Source organism: Ictidomys tridecemlineatus, chromosome 11 (genome assembly GCF_052094955.1).
Source record: "Ictidomys tridecemlineatus isolate mIctTri1 chromosome 11, mIctTri1.hap1, whole genome shotgun sequence".
In the NCBI taxonomy this organism is placed as follows: Eukaryota; Metazoa; Chordata; class Mammalia; order Rodentia; family Sciuridae; genus Ictidomys; species Ictidomys tridecemlineatus.
The window spans coordinates 99882336-99902535 of record NC_135487.1 but is presented as its reverse complement, the minus strand read 5'-3'; the positions used below and the strand labels follow the sequence as shown (position 1 = coordinate 99902535).

At 36.4% G+C, this 20200-nt stretch overlaps 1 pseudogene across 1 annotated transcript in view; it reads left to right on the top strand.

The window, feature by feature from the left end:
* Positions 1–20200, top strand: part of LOC120885895 (small ribosomal subunit protein uS5m-like) — a 439518-nt pseudogene that overhangs the window by 356454 nt on the left and 62864 nt on the right. The window contains exons 17-18 of the transcript XR_013427982.1: positions 13304–13453; positions 17789–18788. The product of XR_013427982.1 is annotated as a small ribosomal subunit protein uS5m-like (transcript). The remainder of the gene's footprint in view (positions 1–13303; positions 13454–17788; positions 18789–20200) is intronic.

Below are 20200 nucleotides of genomic sequence, written 5' to 3'. Positions count from 1 at the left end.
CAGTGCATTGCAAAACCACTTGGGATATTTGCACTGCCCATTGCAGCCAAAAGTGTTGGGAAAAACCAGCCCCTTCTGAGGCAAGTCTGGCCTTCAAGCCAAGGTCCTCCCTTATCAGGGAGGCCCACTCTTGAGTTCCACTGGGGTAGAGGAATGGCTTTATGGATGATGGTTAATGAATCAAGTAAATTACACACACAGGAGCATGCTATCATAAAAGATGCAAAGCCTAACTCTACACAAACTGTGAATAATCACTACTGCAGTTTCTAGGACTTCCTAACACTATATGTGCACTGGAATATTTACCAAAGTGTCTTTGCCCAGTGGCAAATATGTCACAGAAATTCCTACAGGTTTTTGTTTTCCTACGAGGATATTCTCCATGAACTGAGGTTATAGAGTGAGGAGTTCAGAGAAAAGTTCTAACACCTAATATCATCTTATTAGTGTATTCTGGGCTGGAAGACATATTGTGTACATTTATAATACAATTCTGAAAAACTCCATGCTATTTGGAATGCATTAAACATCTGGCTTATTAATGAAGAAAAACAAATGTTTAATTACAAGCACTCAAATGTCAAGTGCAAAAGTTGTGATCCAACCCACTGTGAGAATACATCCTGTCAGACTTAAACTGTTTGATATAAAAATATTTACTTTCTTGGATTTATTGTTCTTATACATGAACAAATATCACCAAATAAAATGAAATGTATGGTTCCCTATTTTGATTCCAACATGGCGGCGGGCGAGGAGAGATGAAGTCTCTGACCTATTCAGCTGTGCGGGCATAGGGAGTTGTAAACAATCTAAATTCTGTTTGCTCAGGATCACTAGGCAATGCTGAGCTGACATGGATCTGGGGCGATCAGTCTGGGCCTCTCAGAACACACACTGAGCTGAATTCAATCTCCCGTTTGCCTGCTTCCCGCAGACTAACAGCTGTGACTCAGCACTAATCCATCCGGCTGAAACAACTGGTTAGCCCTTCTGATCCTACAGAGGTAAATGCCAACCAAGCCTTCATAGGTAGTGGCCACAGGTTTGAAATGGGGCTTGGGAGAGACAGTAAGGACCCACCTGTTGTATTGGTCACCCGGCAAAGGGAAACGAACTGTCGCCATTTGCAAGAGATACCACCATGGCAGAGAACTGACGTCACCAGACTGCGGCGGAGGAGATAACTTCATTGAAACCTGCGGCTAAAGGTGTGTAATTCCCTAGACTTCCCTCTCCACACATTGGGGAAACCTTAAGGGCCCCTCCCAGCTCTCCCGTGAGCGCAATAGCCAGACTGAGGGAATCAGACATGGCTCGGGACCCGCGGCACGGAACTCCCGGCTACCACTCCACCAGTGCTGACAAGTGAGGTCTCTTGCACCAGCTACCGGGGGCGTGGCTACCGGAGGGCAAGTAAACTTCGCTGAGGATTCTCAACCCCAAGCTCTACAAACTTAGGGTCTAAGGGAATGGCAAACAGAGAGAGTGTGCCCAGTCATTCATGAAAACAGGGCTCCCGGGAGCAGCAGATCTGGCGTGTAGCCGGTATTGTGGTGAGCAGCACCCGTGAGAGGGGCCTGGCTAGAGGAAAGTGGGGAAGTGACTAGACACAAGAGGAGGCCCTAGGCACTCAGGATTGGAGACTTACCCAGTCTGGGAGGAGGAGTTGCTGCACAGTGATTGGTTCCCGTGTATTGACAAGAGAAGCTTGGCCTGGTGGGCACAGCACCACCTACTGGAAGAGAAGTTAATCAAACTCTAAGACTGCATTTATTAGTTTTTTTTCTTTTTTTTTGATTTGAGTTTTTTTTATTTTCATTTTTCTTGTTGTTTTTTAATTTTTAAAAAATTTTTTTTTAAATTTTTTTTCTTCTAACTTTAATTTTTATTTTTTTATTATTATTTTTAAAATTTTTTTTCTTTTTTTATTTCCTATTTTTTTTATTCTTTTGTCTTTTCATTTCTTTTCAATTTTCTTATTCTCCCTTCCTTGAATTCTACCTGCTTACTCTCACTCTCTTTAGTGACTTCTTCCCTTCCCTTCTAATACCTTTCCTCCCAAGCATCAAATAAATTTATAGGAGTAAACAGTAACTCAGCAGTCAAACAGAACAAGAAGCAACAAGAGCAACTTGAAAAAGCAAGGAAGAAAAGGAGTACAAACAATGAAGGACAGCCTAAATACTCAGGAGGACCTAGAGTCATCAGAAAAATGGTCATATAGAGAATTCAAGGAAAACCTTAGACAGATGGAATGGAACCTTAAAGAGGATATGAGACAGCAAATTCAAACAGTGAAAGAACGCATTGAAAACGAATTACATAAACAGATAAAAGAAGAAGTTCAGCATCTTTATCAGGAAATAGAGATTATAAAAAATAATCAAACAATAATTCTAGAAATGAATGAAAGGATAAAGCAAATTAAAAACTCAATTGAGAGTATCACTAACAGATTGGAGCAAGTAGAAGCCAGAACGTCAGATAATGAAGACAAAATATATCATCTTGAAAAGAGTCTAGCCAACTCAGAAAGGCTGGTAAAAAATCACAAGAAAAACATCCAAGAGTTATGGGATAACATAAAAAATCCAAACTTATGAGTCATCGGGATAGAAGAAGGTACAGAGATTCAAACCAAGGGAATGAGTAACCTGCTAAATGAAATAATTACATAAAACTTTCCAGAAATAAAAAAGGAAACAGATATACAAATTGAAGATGCATACAGGACACCAAGCACACAAAATCACAGTAGACCAACGCCAAGACACATTGTTATGAAGATATCCAATATACAGAACAAAGAGAAAATATTAAAAGCCACAAGAGAAAGGAGGCAATTACATTCAGGGGTAAACCAATTAGGTTAACAACGGATTTTTCATCACAGATGCTGAAAGCAAGAATGTCATGGAACAATGTATTTCAAACACTGAAAGACAATGGATGCCAACCAATAATTCTGTATCCAGCAAAATTAAGCTTCAGGTATAAAAATCTTTCATGATAAACAAAAGTTAAAAGAATTTGCAGCCAGAAAACGAGCATTGCAAAGCATTTTGAGCAAAACACTACACGAGGAAGAAATGAAAAACAATAACCAAAAGCATCAGTGGGAAGTGCCTCGGTAAAGACAGAGGGCGAGGGGAAAGATAATCATGGAGAAACAAACTAAATTTTTTTAAAAAAGGATAAATAATCAAACATGGCTGGAAGTACAAACCATATATCAATAGTAACTCTAAATGTTAATGGCTTAAACTCTCCAATAAAGTGACATAGGCTGGTATTATGGATTAAAAAAACAAATCCAACAATATGCTGCCTCCAGGAGACACATCTGATTGGAAAAGACATACACAGGCTGAAGGTGAAAGGATGGGAAAAAATATACCACACACAGGGTCCTTGTAAGCAAGCAGGGGTGGCCATCCTCATATCGAATAAAATCGACTTCAAGACGAAGTTAATCAAAAGGGATAAGGAAGGACATTATATACTGTTAAAAGGAACCATTCACCAACAAGACATAACAATTATCAATATTTATGCACCAAATAATGGTGCTGCGACGTTCATAAAACAAATTCTCCTCAAGTTCAAGAATCAAATAGACCGCAACACAATAATTATGGGTGACTTCAATCCACCTCTCTCACCATTGGACAGATCCTCCAAACAAAAGTTGAATAAAGAAACTATAGAACTCAATACCACAATCAATAACCTAGACTTAACTGACATATATTGAATATATCAACCATCATCAAATGGATATACTTTTTTCTCAGCAGCACATGGATCCTTCTCAAAAATAGACCATATATTATGCCATAGGGCAACCATCAGTAAATATAAAGGGGTGGAGATAATACCATGCATTTTATCTGATCATAATGGAATGAAACTGGAAATCAATGATAAAAGAAGGAAGGAAAAATCCTACATCACATGGAAAATGAACAATATGTTACTGAATGATCAATGGGTTACAGAAGACATAAAAGAGGGAATCAAAAAATTCTTAGAGATAAATGAAAATACAGACACAACATATCGGAATCTATGGGACACAATGAAAGCAGTTTTAAGAGGGAAATTCATCACCTGGAGGTCATTCCTCAAAAAAAAAGAAAAAAAAAACAACAAATAAATGATGTCACACTTCATCTCAAAGCCCTAGAAAAGGAAGAGCAAAACAACAGCAAATGTGGCAGAAGGCAAGAAATAATTAAAATCAGAGGGGAAATCAATGAAATTGAAACAAAGAAACTATTGAAAAAATTAACAAAACTAAAAGTTGGTTCTTAGAAAAAATAAATAAGATCGACAGACCTTTAGCCATGCTAACGAAGAGAAGAAGAGAGAGAACTCAAATTACTAACATACGGGATGAAAAAGGCAATATCTCAACACATGCTACAGAAATACAGAAGACAATTAGAAATTATTTTGAAAACCTATATTCCAATAAAATAGAAGATAGTGAAGACATCGATAAATTTCTTAAGTCATATGATTTGCCCAGACTGAGTCAGGAGGATACACAAAATTTGAACAGACCAATATCAATGGATGAAATTGAAGAAGCAATCAAAAGACTACCAACCAAGAAAAGCCCAGGACTGGATGGGTATACAGCGGAGTTTTACAAAACCTTTAAAGAAGAATTAATACCAATACTTTTCAAGTTATTTCAGGAAATAGAAAAAGAGGGAGCTCTTCCAAATTCATTCTATGAGGCCAACATCACCCTGATTCCAAAACCAGACAAAGACACCTCAAAGAAAGAAAACTACAGACCAATATCTCTAATGAACCTAGATGCAAAAATCCTCAATAAAATTCTGGCGAATCGAATACAAAAACACATCAAACAAATTGTGCACCAGGATCAAGTAGGATTCATTTCTGGGATGCAAGGCTGGTTCAATATACGGAAATCAATAAATGTTATTCACCACATCAATAGACTTAAAGATAAGAACCATATGATCATCTCGATAGATGCAGAGAAAGCATTCGACAAAGTAAAGCATCCCTTTATGTTCAAAACATTAGAAAAACTAGGGATAACAGGAACTTACCTTGACATTGTAAAAGCTATCTATGCTAAGCCTCAGGCTAGCATCATTCTGAATGGAGAAAAGTTGAAGGCATTCCCTCTAAAATCTGGAACAAGACAGGGATGCCCTCTCTCACCACTTCTATTTAATTTAGTCCTTGAAATACTAGCCAGAGCAATTAGACAAAAGAAATTAAAGGCATAAAAATAGGAAAAGAAGAACTTAAATTATCACTATTTGGGGACGACATGATTCTATACCTAGAAGACCCAAAAGGGTCTACAAAGAAACTACTAGAACTAATAAATGAATTCAGCAAAGTGGCAGGATATAAAATCAACACGCATAAATCAAAGGCATTTCTGTATATCAGCGAGAAAACTTCTGAAATGGAAATGAGGAAAAACACTCCATTCACAATATCCTCAAAAAAAAAAAAAAAAAACTTGGGAATCAACCTAACAAAAGAGGTGAAAGATTTATACAATGACAACTACAGAACCCTAAAGAGAGAAGTAGAAGAAGATCTTAGAAGATGGAAAAATATACCCTGTTTATTGATAGGCAGAACTAACATTATCAAAATGGCGATATTATCAAAAGTTCTCTATAGGTTTAATACAATGTCAATCAAAATCCCAAAGGCATTTCTTGTACAAATAGAGAAAGCAATCATGAAATTCATATGGAAAAATAAAAGACCCAGAATAGCAAAAACAATGCTAAGCAGGAAGTGTGAATCAGGCGGTATAGCGATACCAGACTTTTAACTATATTACAGAGCAATAGTGACAAAACAGCATGGTACTGGTACCAAAACAGACAGGTGGACCAATGGTATAGAATAGAGGACACAGAGACTAATCCACAAAATTACAACTATCTTATATTTGATACAGGGGCTAAAAGCATGCAATGGAGGAAGGATAGCATCTTCAACAAATGGTGTTGGGAAAACTGGAAATCCATATGCAACAAAATGAAACTGAATCTCTTTCTCTCACCATGCACAAAAGTTAACTCAAAATGGATCAAGAGCTTGATATCAAATCAGAGACTCTGCGTCTGATAGAAGAAAAAGTTGGCTCCGATCTACATATTGTGGGGTCGGGCTCCAAATTCCTTAATAGGACACCCATAGCACAAGAGTTAATAACAAGAATCAACAAATGGGACTTACTTAAACTGAAAAGTTTTTCTCAGCAAGAGAACCAATAAGAGAGGTAAATAGGGAGCCCACGTCCTGGGAACAAATTTTTACTCCTCACACTTCAGATAGAGCCCTAATATCCAGAGTATACAAATAACTCAAAAAATTAGACAATAAGATAACAAATAACCCAATCAACAAATGGGCCAAGGACCTGAACAGACACTTCTCAGAGGAGGATATACAATCAATCAACAAGTCCATGAAAAATGCTCTCCATCTCTAGCAGTTAGAGAAATGCAAATCAAAACCACCCTAAGATACCATCTCACTCCAGTAAGATTGGCAGCCACTATGAAGTCCAACAACAAGTGCTGGCGAGGATGTGGAGGAATTTGTACACTTGTACATTGCTGGTGAAACTGTAAATTGGTGCGGGAAATTGGAAAGCAGTATGGAGATTCCTGGGAAAGCTGGGAATGGAACCACTATTTGATCCTGCTATTGCCCTTCTTGGACTATTCCCTGAAGTCCTTAAAAGAGCATGCTACAGGGATACTGCCACATCGATGTTCATAGCAGCACAATTCACAATAGCTAGACTGTGGAACCAACCCAGATGCCCTTCAATAGATGAATGGATAAAAAAAAAATGTGGCATTTATACACCATGGAATATTATGCAGCACTAAAAAATGACAAAATCATGGAATTTGCAGGGAAATGGATGGAACTAAAGCAGATTATGCTTAGTGAAGCTAGCCAATCCCTAAAAACCAAATACCAAATGTCTTCTTTGATATAATGAGAGCAACTATGAACAGAGCAGGCAGGAAGAGCAGGAAGAAAAGATTCACATTAAACAGAGACATGAGATGGGAGGGAAAGGGAGAGAAAAGGGAAATTGCATGGAAATGAAGGGAGACCCTCATTGCTATACAAAATTACATATAAGAGGTTTTGAGGGGAATGGGAAAATAAACAAAGAGAGAAATGAATTACAGTAGATGTGGTAGAGAGAGAATATGTGAGGGAAGGGGAGGGGGGATAGTAGGGGATAGGAAATGTAGCAGAATACAACAATTACCAATAGGGCATTATGTAAAATTGTGGATGTGTAACCGATGTGATTCTTCAATCTGCATTTGGGGTAAAATTGGGAGTTCATAACCCACTTCAATCTAATGTTTGAAATATTATATGTCAAGAGCTTTTTAATGTTGTGAACAACCAATAAAAAAAAATAAAAATAAAAATAAATAAATAAATCCTTCCCTATTTCAAAACATATATATTTATATATTTTTATACATATTTTTGCCTAAACTCTTATGAATATTTGTTTCCTGATGAATATATTATTTCCCTAAAACTATCCCTTAATTCACCTATAATTTCATATTTAACCCTAACTCAAATAACTAAACCTAATTTCACATAAATGGATATGTATTTATAAATATTTGTGTATTTTGACTTATGAGTTTAATTATCAATGACATATTTGCATATATAATTATATATTTATATATATGGTTTCTCCATGCATTCCCAAATTTTAAAATGTGTATTCATATTATGTTAAACCCTTCCCAATTTAAAAGATATATATGTTTTAGCATACTACAGGACACAGCCACATCAATGTTTACAACAGCACAATTCACAATATATAAACTTTGGAGCCAACCTAAATACCCTTCAGTGGATGCATGAATAAAAAAATTGTGGCATATATATACAATAAAATTTTACTCAGCATTAAAAAAGAATAAAACCATGGCATTTGCAGGTAAATGGATGACGTTGGAAAAGATAATGCTAAGTGAAATTAGTCAATCCCCAAAAAACAAATGCAAAATGTTTTCTCTGATATAAGGAGGCTGATTCATAGTGGGGTAGGGAGGGGGAGCATGGGAGGATTAGATGGATTCTAGATAGGGAAGAGGGGTGGGAGGGAAAGGGAGGGGGCAGGGGATTAGCAAGGTGGAATGTGATGGATATGATTATCCAAAATACATGTATGAAGACACGAATTGGGTGTCAATATACTTTATATATAAACAAAGATATGAAAAATTGTGGTATATATGTGTAATAAAAATTGTAATGCAAAAAAAGTACATGTATAAAGGAATGAATTGGTGTGAACATACTCTCTATATACAAAGATATGAAAAATTGTACTCTATATGTATAATAAGAATTGTAATGCATTCCGCTGTCATGTATTAAAAAAATAAAATCGATAAAACTAAAAAAAAAGAAAAAAAATGAAATGTATGTCAGTACATGCATTCACAAAATACACACTATTTCTTACAATTAAAAGTGTAAATGAATAAAATATTTTATGATTTTCTTTCCTTTGAGAAAAATAGATGTTTGAGCAAGGCTATGTCAGAGTCCAGGTGAGGTTTTCAACTCAGCAAACTCCAGTTTCAAAGTATTTGGGAAACAGTGAGCACCAGAGAAGAGACTGCTAGTATCCACAGACTGATTGCAGCAAGCTTCATAAACCTGGGCCCCAGAGTCACCAGGAAGGAGAAACTTGCAACACTGACAAGTAGTCTGAGAGGGTACGGCCAGAACCTGTAGGCATGAAGCAGGTGAATATGAGAGCAGGACCATGTAGAGCAGATACCATCTACTATGAGTAAGCAGGGTACCTGACCCCTGACCTTGGGGCCACTATGTTAAAGTTCGCACACCTTGAGTTCCCATTGCTTTCTGTAGGGTATTGCCTTATACTACTCAGAGGAGTAATGGGGTTTGAAATCCCTGTCAGTTTGTTCTTAAAATTTTGCATTTGTTTTAGCAAACTTTTAGTGGTAATGATTGTAGAATTTCAGGGTCAAAGCACATGCCATGTAAAGGATTCTTATTTACATTAATTGTTAATATACAGAGAATGATTTTTATTTCCAGCCATTTCCATTTATTTCTAATGCTTGATTCAGACTTGATTCCCCTTTAGATGACTATTCTTCTAGGGAATTTCATCCCTCTGCTGGCTCTGATTCTTCTTCTTCTTCTTCTTCTTTTTTTTTGCATGGACTATTTCATTAAGTTTTATAGTGTAAGCTTTTTGCTTATATGAATTCTTTCACTTTCATCATGGAAGGTTTTTATTTCACTTTCAATTCTGAAGAAAAATTTGCTGGATATGTTAATCTTGGTTGGTTTATATGATTCCAAGCCCTCCCTGCTTTTGCAATTTGAACTGTGAATTCATTTGAAATTCTGTTTTTCTTCAAAATGTGACTTTCTTTTTTATCCTGAGACTTTTAAAACTCTAACCTTAGTCTGTATATTAGGCATTTTAATTATACTGTGTTTTGGAGAAGATCTTTATTGATCCTGCATATTTGGGGTTCTAAGAGGCTTTATATTTGGATTTCCATCTCATTCTTAAATGTTTTGAATTTTTTTATATTTGTTGAAGTTTGTGCATTCCTATATTTTGTATTTGGGTGCCTTCGTCTATGGCAATGATTCTTCCTTTGTTATCTAAGATTTCTTGAATATTCTGGTCATGGTCTCATAACATTTTTACTATTGACATTATTTTTAAAATTACATACTTTGCTTTCAAGGCCTGAGAATCTGTCTTCAAAGTGGTCTAATTTAGTGGTGATGTTTTCCACTTAATTTTTAATTTGGTTTCTTGAATCTTTACAGCATTTCTCTTTGGTTCTTTTTCAGAATTTCTATCTCTTTTATGAAATCATCTTTTACTTCCTATATTTTTAAATTCCTTACATCTTCTATTTGTTCACTGAACATTTTAACTATGAACTTTCTAAATTCTCAACATTTTCATTACTGTGGTGTCAATGGGATCAGTTGTTGAAGTGTTGTGGGTGTTTGAAGTGGTGGTTCACTTGTTTTTTCATATTTTTTTGTGTGTGTACCCATCTTCTGAGATGATTATTACCTCTACTATTTTTTTTACTAAGAATCAAAACCAGGAGCTTAACCAGCAAGCCTCATCCCCAGTTATTTTTTATTTTGAGACAGAGTCTCCCTAAGTTGCTTAGCACATCACTACGTTGCTCAGGCTGGCCTTGAACTTGTGATCCTCCTGCAAAAACCTCCTGAGCTCCTGGGATTATAGGCATGAGCTCCACACCTGGTTATTACTTGTACTTTTAAACCTGAGACAATTTAGTGAGCTTCTTTGTGTAAATGCCCTGGGCTGGGTGAATATCCAGGTATTGATACTCCAATTCAACATGTATCATCTGCTGTTCCCAATCTCAGCATCACTGAAAGAAGATACTAAACCTTAGTATCTTCAGAGCAAACTTCATACACTAATAAACCTTAGTTCAAGTGGAACTTGATGAAAAAATTCTCTACTGTTCTCATGTTCTGGGTATAAAATTGTAGTAACATTCTGGATTAGGTTGGGAAATGAGTCATTAAAGATAGTAAAATTATTGTTACATTATGTAGGAGATGAAAAGAATAGTAGAGATAAAATGGACAGAAAGAACGAAATAAAAAATAAAAAATAATACAAACCAAGTTAAAAAGAAGAAAAAGATGGATGGAGGAAATAGTGGCAGAAAATGTTAGTGGGAAAAGAGGGACTAAGAGGAGCAAATGTACATCTAACCTAGGAAAATATGAATAGAATGGTCTCCAATTAATCTTTAAAACATTACAAGAATACAATCAAATATTGATTAGGATATAATATTAATAAAAGATGAATATTTATTGATTCAAAATAAAAAGTAATATGTAAGATCAAAACTGATATTAGTGCTCTATGTATTATCCAAGCCAAAGTGTAAAAATTTCTTATTGAGTCATGCTTATTTGGATTTCACCAGACGTTGGGACCTTTAGAAAATGCCCACCAATCTTCAGCTTTAAGTCTGTTTCTCTGGGTGTGACAATAGTGTTCACACCAGCTCACCTCTAAAACAATTCTAGGAGGCTCCCTTCATCTTTGGTGTATCTAGGTCCCTCTGAGCTTCCTCTTGGTTCAGAGGAGAAGGCACCTGATTTTTCATGAATAAGCAGCCTGGCTATACCATGTTAGGAGGTACAGTCTTTTGTGCTCTGCTACAGAGAAACTCCATGTATCCAGGTCTGTCAAATACAGGGTGTGGTACCAGTGTATATTTTGGAGGTTGTGAGGTGTGCAGTGTAAGTTAGAGGTATTTAACTTGTTTGATGTGATACTGGGTGGCCCATGGGGCAGGGTAGTACATGGCTACACCCCTCTCTGGGGTGCATAGGTCACTCTAGTCAGTATACTTGAACCTGGGCACACAGGAGGTAGATGGTGTTTTGTGGGGTGTAGTGTACAGTATTCATGAGGTTTTCTGCTGGATGCTGTGGTTATCCTCAAAAATAACCTTTCCTGGGTCCCTGATCTTGATGAATCTTGGTGGCACCTTTTACTGGCTCTCCAGGAGCTCAGAAAGAACTTCTTTCACTTCACACAGGATCCTTGGACTGCTATCAGAAGGCATTTGGTTTCATCCAGCTCTAAGTAAGCCACCACTGCAAGCCCCACTCACTTGGTCTTGTACAGCAAAGAGAAACTCTCCTAAAAAGGGACCTGGAGTCTTGCACCTCCAGTTCTGCTTCTAGTGCCTTCCCCTCCACCTTCTAAAACCTCCACCAGCTCCTGGCAGAAGGGAACAGAGCTGACTAAGCACAGGTGGTGGGCCTTCCAGGGGCCCTTGGCCATGCTGACTTACCGCTCAGGTGCTGGCCATCATGAAGGTGGATGAGGGTTTCCTGATTCTGTGAAGTCAGCAAGCACCTAACCTGGCTGGCCAGGAGGGCAGCAAGATAACTGAAGCCCTCAGCCCAGGGTTCCAAGATGGGCGTGGCTTTTGAAGCTGTGCATTTCCACTGTATCTCTGTTGCCCAGGGTAACCATTCTTCATTTGACTGTTACTACCTGACCACTGAGTGCCTCAGCCACGACTAGGTACCTGGTGAAACTAGGTTGCTTATTCTGTGTTTGAGAAGTCTTGAAAAACCCCAGAATACAGGGCAGGGGCCTGTGAGGCCTAGTCATGACCTCTAAATTCGTTAGAACAGAGAGGTCATTTGTCCAGAGCCTGTGGAAAAGGGCCTTCTGGTATAAGGCTCAAACCAGGATCCATAGGGATGCATTTGCGGGCAATGTAGAAAAAGTGAATAACATCATCATTTATGAGAAGCTGGTGTAGATAATAGAGACAAATAAAACATGTAATAATGTCCAGAGGACTAGGGGGTCCTGGGGACAGGGTGCTGACCAGGGAAGGTGGGGCCAGTAAGGAAGAAGGCTCCTCCACCTTTCCCAATGATCCCAGGGCAGCAAGAGGGAAAGGAGGCCAACTCTCCTTTCACCAGATGCTTGACTTTCCTACGCTCACAGGCTCCTCAATACCTGGGATCTATAGATCTTGGAGACATTGCGCATCCAGGTGGTCTTATTGAGCAGCCAAACAAAACGTTAGCCTGCTTCCCAGCCACTTAAAATTCATCCTATAGAATGCTTGATTGACTATTTAAATGTGATTTAAAACACAAAATTTTGTACCAGCCCTTTAATGTACACATTTTTTAAAAATGTTATGTACATTGTAGAAAAATGCAGCATGAGACAACGTTTTCCTTAATATTACAACGTAAGGGCAAAAATAATTCTTTGAATACAATCTGGAATCCATTTGCATCAGTGTAGACCTATGTATATATGTTCTCTACTGAGGACCCTTACAAGGACATTTTGAATTGGCAAGATGGCTCCTTGTTCTTTCTCTGTTTTGTTTCTAATGTTATCTCACACTAGAGTATTTAGGGGTGCCATTTTCACTCTTCAAAGGATTTTTCTTATTTCTTGTATGCTCCACTTATATCCACTCCTCAACTTTTGAAGGGTTACTCAGTGTTGTTTTAAGCATCCAAACATCTTTATAAGCAGATGTGCCGAGAAGTCTGGATTTCCTGCAAGCTTTGCACTAATTGCAGGTACTTCCCCTGAGAGAGGACAGAAGTCAGTGGGAGATTTCACACTTAATGAAAATGCAAACACATCATGCTTTTTTTGTCTCACCTCCAGTTCTGTTTCCAGTACTGCCTTTACCACCTTATATCCCAAACGTCCACCTACTCTGGCTGGAGGAGTCCAGCGTTGGTTGGAGAGCAGGTCACAGGACTTCCAGGAACCGTTGGCCACAATGGACACGCCAAGACTGGCCATTTCGCTCAGGTGGGTGGGGCTTCCTGGTCATGCACAGTCAGCACATTCCGGGACTGGCACCCTGGATGATCATGAGTGGAGCAGGATCACTGAAGAGGTCTATGGTGACCTCTTTGGGGCTCACTGTGAATGCTAAGGTTCTCTGAGAAACAACTGAGGTTTTCAAGACCTCCCTGAATTGTTTTCTGGTGCATCATGATGTATTATATCTTGGAGCTATTCATAGTGTTTACAGGAGAAAACTCCTCTCCAGAGGGCTGGAATTACTTTGAGAGCTCAGGTTGTCCTTTAGGCTCTGCAAACTCACTTGTGTTTAGCAGGGTTGTCTATAAATAACTATTCTGTCCTTGAAGGACATCAGACCTTGGAGCTGCCTGGTTCAGTTGCTGTGGCTGACTAGGTTGGCTCACATATTGGATTCCGGGTAGTGAAAGTGCTCTATAATCTCATAATAAACCTTCTTACTTTCCCAAGATGGCACTCCCATTATGTCTGTGCCTTTGGACATTTGGAAGTAGTGGCCCTCTTAATAGAGAAGAAATGCAATCTTGAACTTTTGGATAATGACTAAAACACACCTGTGACTAAGGTATGTAGTTAGGAGCCTAGGGTTTCTGCAGGAATTGAAATGCATAAATAAAAAAAGCTTAATATAATTTAAATATAACTAATTTGTGATCCCTGTAAAAAATTTGGCTTGAATTTCTTGAATTTATGATATATTTCTTGGTACAATACTAATAGGCCACAGAATATCAGTATGAGGACTATGTAAATATTCTTCTAGATAATGATGCCAATCCAAATGTTCAGGTCAAGGATGTTTACTTTCCTCTCCACAGTGCTGTCTTTTGTAACAGCACAGCAATGGCAGAAAAGCTGCTTTCATACAATGCAAATGTGGAATTCCAAAACAAGGAACAGATCCCCCTATTTTATTTCCAGATTATTTGAAATACATTTGTTTAAATAATGACATATGTAGGGTCCATTTCCATATTTCAAAGCTGAAGCACTCACTACAGGAAAATGTGTTGAAATGAATTAACTTCAAATACTGATACTTTAAAGGTATTAGAAGGTACAGCTTTTTTTTTTTGCAAATATTTGTAAAAACACTGAATTTTTAAAGGTAAAACATTTCCTGTGTCCAAATTATTTTTGCACCAAAAATTTTTTCTAAATAGTGTAAAAAAAAGGAGGAAGTAAATTTTGCTCTGGAAATAAGGTTTAATCTTAAAACCCAAACAAAACAAAGCATTTGACTATAAATGGTGATCTTTTTGCAGTGGGAAAAGTTGCATAAAAGTTAACTATCTTTCTGGGGTAAGGCTTTAGCAGGAAAAGTGGAAAAGTGGATAATTTTCCAATGTGGAAATTACATAATTAAGGAAAAAATACCAAGAAAAATTTAGTTTTTGTAATTTTCTCAGTTTCTGTGTACAGATGAGATGCTATTCTATATGGGAAACAACAATATTTAATTTAGGGAAGGAAGATGCAGAGTTGCAAACATGTTTAAAAGGCAGTTTTAGGAGGGTTCTGAGAAAACCATGTTGGCAGTGACTAGGCAGTGATTATGGGGAAGCCTTAGGTGAGAACAAATTATTAAGTGTGAGATGATGCTTTTCTGCCTGAACCAACCAATTAGATAAGAGCCAAACAATGCTGTCAAATCTACACCATCTTACTGGAATGTGGTAGGTAAGGATCTTATATATGAAACCAAGCTGCATTTTGAATTTACTGGTCCTTATTCTGCCACTGCCTAGGAAAATTACATGGAGTATTTAGTAAATTACTGTCTCTTGCCTTATTTTTTTTGTTTTGAAACTCTCCAAATTATAAAGGGAATTATTTCTACAAATGAGAGATGAGATGAAGAGATGATTGTCTGGTCTTCTAGTTCTCTGCTCTAATGATATCACAAAGTGACCTGGTGATGATTTTAGAAATAGTCAAATCTAGGCTCTTCCCTGGAGGTTTATGTTCAATAAATTTAATAGGGCCTGGACATGGATATTTATAATATTTCCTGAGATTCTGACCCAACTCCTGGAGAAGAATCACTAAATAGAGAAGTATAATATACAAAATCCCAGATCCTCGTAACTGAAGAAATAACTGGGAGAACTGGAGTTTGACTAGGTACTCCTGCCTTCCAATTTCTTATTTCTAACCAAATTAGTTTAACTTACATTTGTTTTTCTCTATTTCCATGGGTGGGAAGTTAAAATAAGTATGATTAGTAATAAACTTTTGGCTTACAGAATACAATCTTTTGTTTTCAACCACATTAATCATCTACTATCATTTAAAGGGTGATTAGAAACTTTCTTATTGTAGTCTTTCAGTAAGCAGAGACCAAGTTTTTGAGGATTTTATGTCTCTGTCATTCAGATCATTGGGTCAACAAAAGCTGACTTTAGAAATGATTTTTTTTGGTTAGAATAATAATAAATGTTGAATATTTTTAGCAGCAGATGGAAGCTAGTCTATGTCATTAGGTCTGTTGTGTTGCAGGGACTGGCATAATCAGCCTAGCAGTTTTAAAAACTGAAAACCATGTAGTAAGAACACAAAGGATGCTCCTCTTAATAAACTGTTGACAAGCATTCCTATGCAACTAAATTCTTATTGAGATAATAGTCTGAGAGAACAGGAAACACATGGAGTATGAGTTCATAGGCAGTGGAAAAAACTTCAAAAATGAAGATTTATGAACTTTTTGTATTATAGTTTGAGGCCTCGTTTTTGGGATGAAAAATGATATTAAAGAAAGGAAATATTTTACATGCAAATACTTGCTTTGTATCTGATCATTTGGAAACATACCCACAGCAAAGATAAAATCAAGGACTGCAGACTAAATATAACCCACAGATATATTTAATTTGCCTTCATTTACCAAGTCAAAATTTAAAGTGCAGGTAATTTAGTGTCTTTCATGATGCTAAAGTTAATCCATGTAGGTCAATGTAAAACTTTTGTTGATTCACAAAATTTCTGAATTAATAAATAAATTGCAATTAAAACAGAGTAAAATAGAATTTGAAACATAGATGTGTAGTATGATAGTGATGATAATGATAAACCAGAATTATCATTATAAGTGAGAATATATTTTGTGTTGAGCTTTCTAACAGCTAATACTGCTATAAAATTTAATTTTATAATATGAGCAAACTCACGGACCTATTAAAAAAGAAATCAAAAGTCATTTGAAGAGTCTTTTAATTCAAAACCCATTTCCTTAGAGATCTATTGCAGCAGGAGTGCCTGACATGGGTATCTGGGATCCTGACACCATAAACAGAATCGCATGGGTTTATACAACATGAAGGAAGTTTCTTCCTTATTGGAAATCTCTCATAGCTATCTCCCTGAAACTCTTAATTCCTCAAATGTAACCATTTGACATGCAAAAAAAATATGGTCAAATTGGTATTAATGATGGCAAAGGACTTCTTTAATACTGGACATATAATGAACAGTTTCATAATATTTCTCTAACAAGGAATCAAGGAATCTTAATGAGGAGGCTTGGTATTTATGGGAAAATAGATATTCCTTGGAACACAGATGGATAAATCATGCCCTTGAAAAAAAATTAGCACATTAATTCAACAAAAATACCTAAATCATTTACCTTCTACATTTTGGGGTTTGGGGTTTTTGAGATAAAAGATCTAGTCCCTGTCCTCAAGAAGTTCTTGGTTTGGAAGGGAGTTGCAACCACACAGCATCAAGATACCATGATAAATGCTGTGATGGAGACCAAGATTTCTGAAACCCATTAGGTGTTTTATAAGTTTCTTGCTTCAGTAGAGAAATTTTGTGAATAAATTGTTTTGTTTTTTCTTAGGATAGCCACACACCACTTTTACTTGCTTTGAAGCACAACAGACAACAAGTTGCAGCACTTTTAATTCAGAATAAAGCAAATATACATGTAGTTGACAAGGGGAAAGGGTATAGTAGTGATATTTTTCAAAGTTTAATGGAATGATAAAAAATTCAAGTAAAAATATTAAATAAATGGGAAGAAAGAATATTAATTTACAATTATTGGGATAAAGTGAAATATAGGAACACATATCACCTTTTAGAAAAGCAATTATATGACTGGGAAATACAAATAACATTATATAGTATGATTCTATGGCCCAGAGCAGGCATATGCTTACTTCTGCCACTTTGCCACTTTCTAATTTTCCTCCTATGTATAGGTAGGGCAAGACAGGGGTACAATCTGGCAGAGCTATCACAGAGCTTTAGTTGGATGGTTGGTAACATGCTGATGCTGAGACCAGTGACTGAGACTCCATTTATCTTGTTTTCTAGGAGTGAGGAAAGAGCAGCTCCCACTCATGGTCATTGAAGCCAACCTTGTTCAGGAAAGTACATCTTTATAGGATGAAGCTTGAAAGGTCCTGCAGAAGGAGGACATGGGAGTGGAAGCCCACGGGAAGGAAGATGTTGAGATATTTTGAGGATACAAAAGTACAACTTATTTAGATAGTACTTAGGGAAACAGAAGTCCCACATGCAGTACACTACCTCAGAGACAATCATTCCCACTGAGTGTCTGAGTGTCTGTGAATATTTTGAAGTGCTTTCATGGTGCTGAATAAGGCAGGACTTGTACTGGGAAATTAATTGAATTATATAATTTATAATGTTTTAATATGTCTAAGAAAAGAATTCCCAGTAACAACATATGCATTTGTTCTTTTCTCTTGTGTATCTTCATCTTTCAAAGCATTAACATGTTTCAGGGAAATCTCTGTGCCATTTTTGAGTACAGGGAGGCAATAGGTATATATTGTAAGTGGTTTCCATGCCAAAGCATCAAGGCTACAACGTTCAAGTTAGCCCACTCTAATCCAGGAACAGACAAGGGAGAAGGAGCAGTATATCTTTCTACCTCATGCTAGATTATCAGGTTTGTTTCAGTCCAGGCCACAAAGGTTATTTTGGTCACTGATTGGATTCTTTAGTTCAGGCTTCAGGGCAGACGGTGTTTGAAGATAAATGATTCTCACACTAGGGCAATTTGAAATTGATCTAAGTGTGACTTCACTGAATGATTCATAGAATGGGAAAAGTGAAGGCAGAAAGAAGTAATCAAATGTTTTCTTAAAATGGAGGTCACATTTTAATCCTATCAGCCATAAATCTCATTTAATATAGTGATATCCAAACACTCACCAAATTTTATTATTTAAAAAATTGGACTCACCCATTTTTATAATGCATTTCACTCCAAAGATTTGCAGAGGAACCTGGTGCTGGTGAAACTAAGCCTACTTCAGAAGAGAGCAACAACAAATCTGATACGAAGGTAAATTCCCTTTTGTCAAATTCATTTTCTTGCTGTGAATTTTATTTTTAATTGTTTAGTCTTACAATTTAACAATGATTTCCTTGTTAATTTTTTTGGAAATGTTCTTTGAGAAATTATTTGATACATATGTTGGATTTGTTTGGTATTTCGTATTTCTTACATACATGACAATACTAGTATGACTACATTCGTAGTTGTCCAATTATAGCACAATTTTTGTAACTCTGTTTATAATATATGTTCATGCCAAAATGACATTATACATGAGCTCTCTTTTTTTTTGCATTACAATTCTTAATACACATTTATACCACATCAGAGTTAAATCTGATAATTGAGAAAAGTAGGGGCTTTTGAAAATTTATAACCATTGCAAAATTACATTAGTAGAAGCATTCTAATGTCACAGAAAATATGAAATTTGGTCAAGGATAATTTGGATAAATTAACTGTGCCATTCAAAATCAGCTTACATAATTTATAACACTCAAGACAAAATAAGTCTTTAATGAGTTGACTAGGTATTTATGAATCTTGAAATTTTCCTAATGCCTTTAGTTTGAATGCTATGCTGAACACTGCACATAATTTTTTCTCTTGGCCACTTTATGTTTTCATGTCACATACTTTTTATGGGAGCTTTTCCGCAATTTCTATTCTGGGTTCATATTCACATTTAAACTGTGAGAATTTGTTAAAAAGTAGAAACTTTAAAGCTGTTTTGCAGTATTTCTATTTTAAAGGTAGTGTATTGTACACTGGTTTTTGAGTCTTTTCCATTAAGAGTATTTAAATCTCTTAATCTAATTGAAGACTAGATGTTTTCAGCAAATAATAACAAGTTCTCCAAGCAGAAAGTTTGAAAAACCAAGTGGTATGATTTGAATTTCCAAAAACTATAACTGCATTGTTTTAAAACATACACTGTGAATTTTTATGTCTTCATCTATAATTAAGGTTCAAAATTTGTGTACTTAGTTATTTAAGTATTCATTTTAAAGCTCTGTTGTCTCTCCTGAGGTACTGCAAGGTAGGAAATGTGGGTGTGTCTTGGAAAACTGAGAATAGGGTTTGATGTAAAGACTTCTACATATATTGTGAACCTGAATAAGTGGGCAGACAAGAAGATATCTGTATAATGAAGTGTTTTAAGTAATAAGCCTGAGGTAGCTAATCATTAAGGCTCTTGGATTTCTGAAAATATGGCTTTGGTTTATATTTTCCTTTGAAGTTCAAGAGGTACAAGTTCTGGTGTTTTATCAGAAACTAAAGTCACAAATAAGAAGCAAACAAAGTGATGAAGTGCACAAATAGGAAAGTGTTATGGTGTGAACTGATCAATATAATCAGTAAGTCATAGGTATAGTTTATAAGTATAAGGCAAGATAGAATACATAATCAGCAATAGA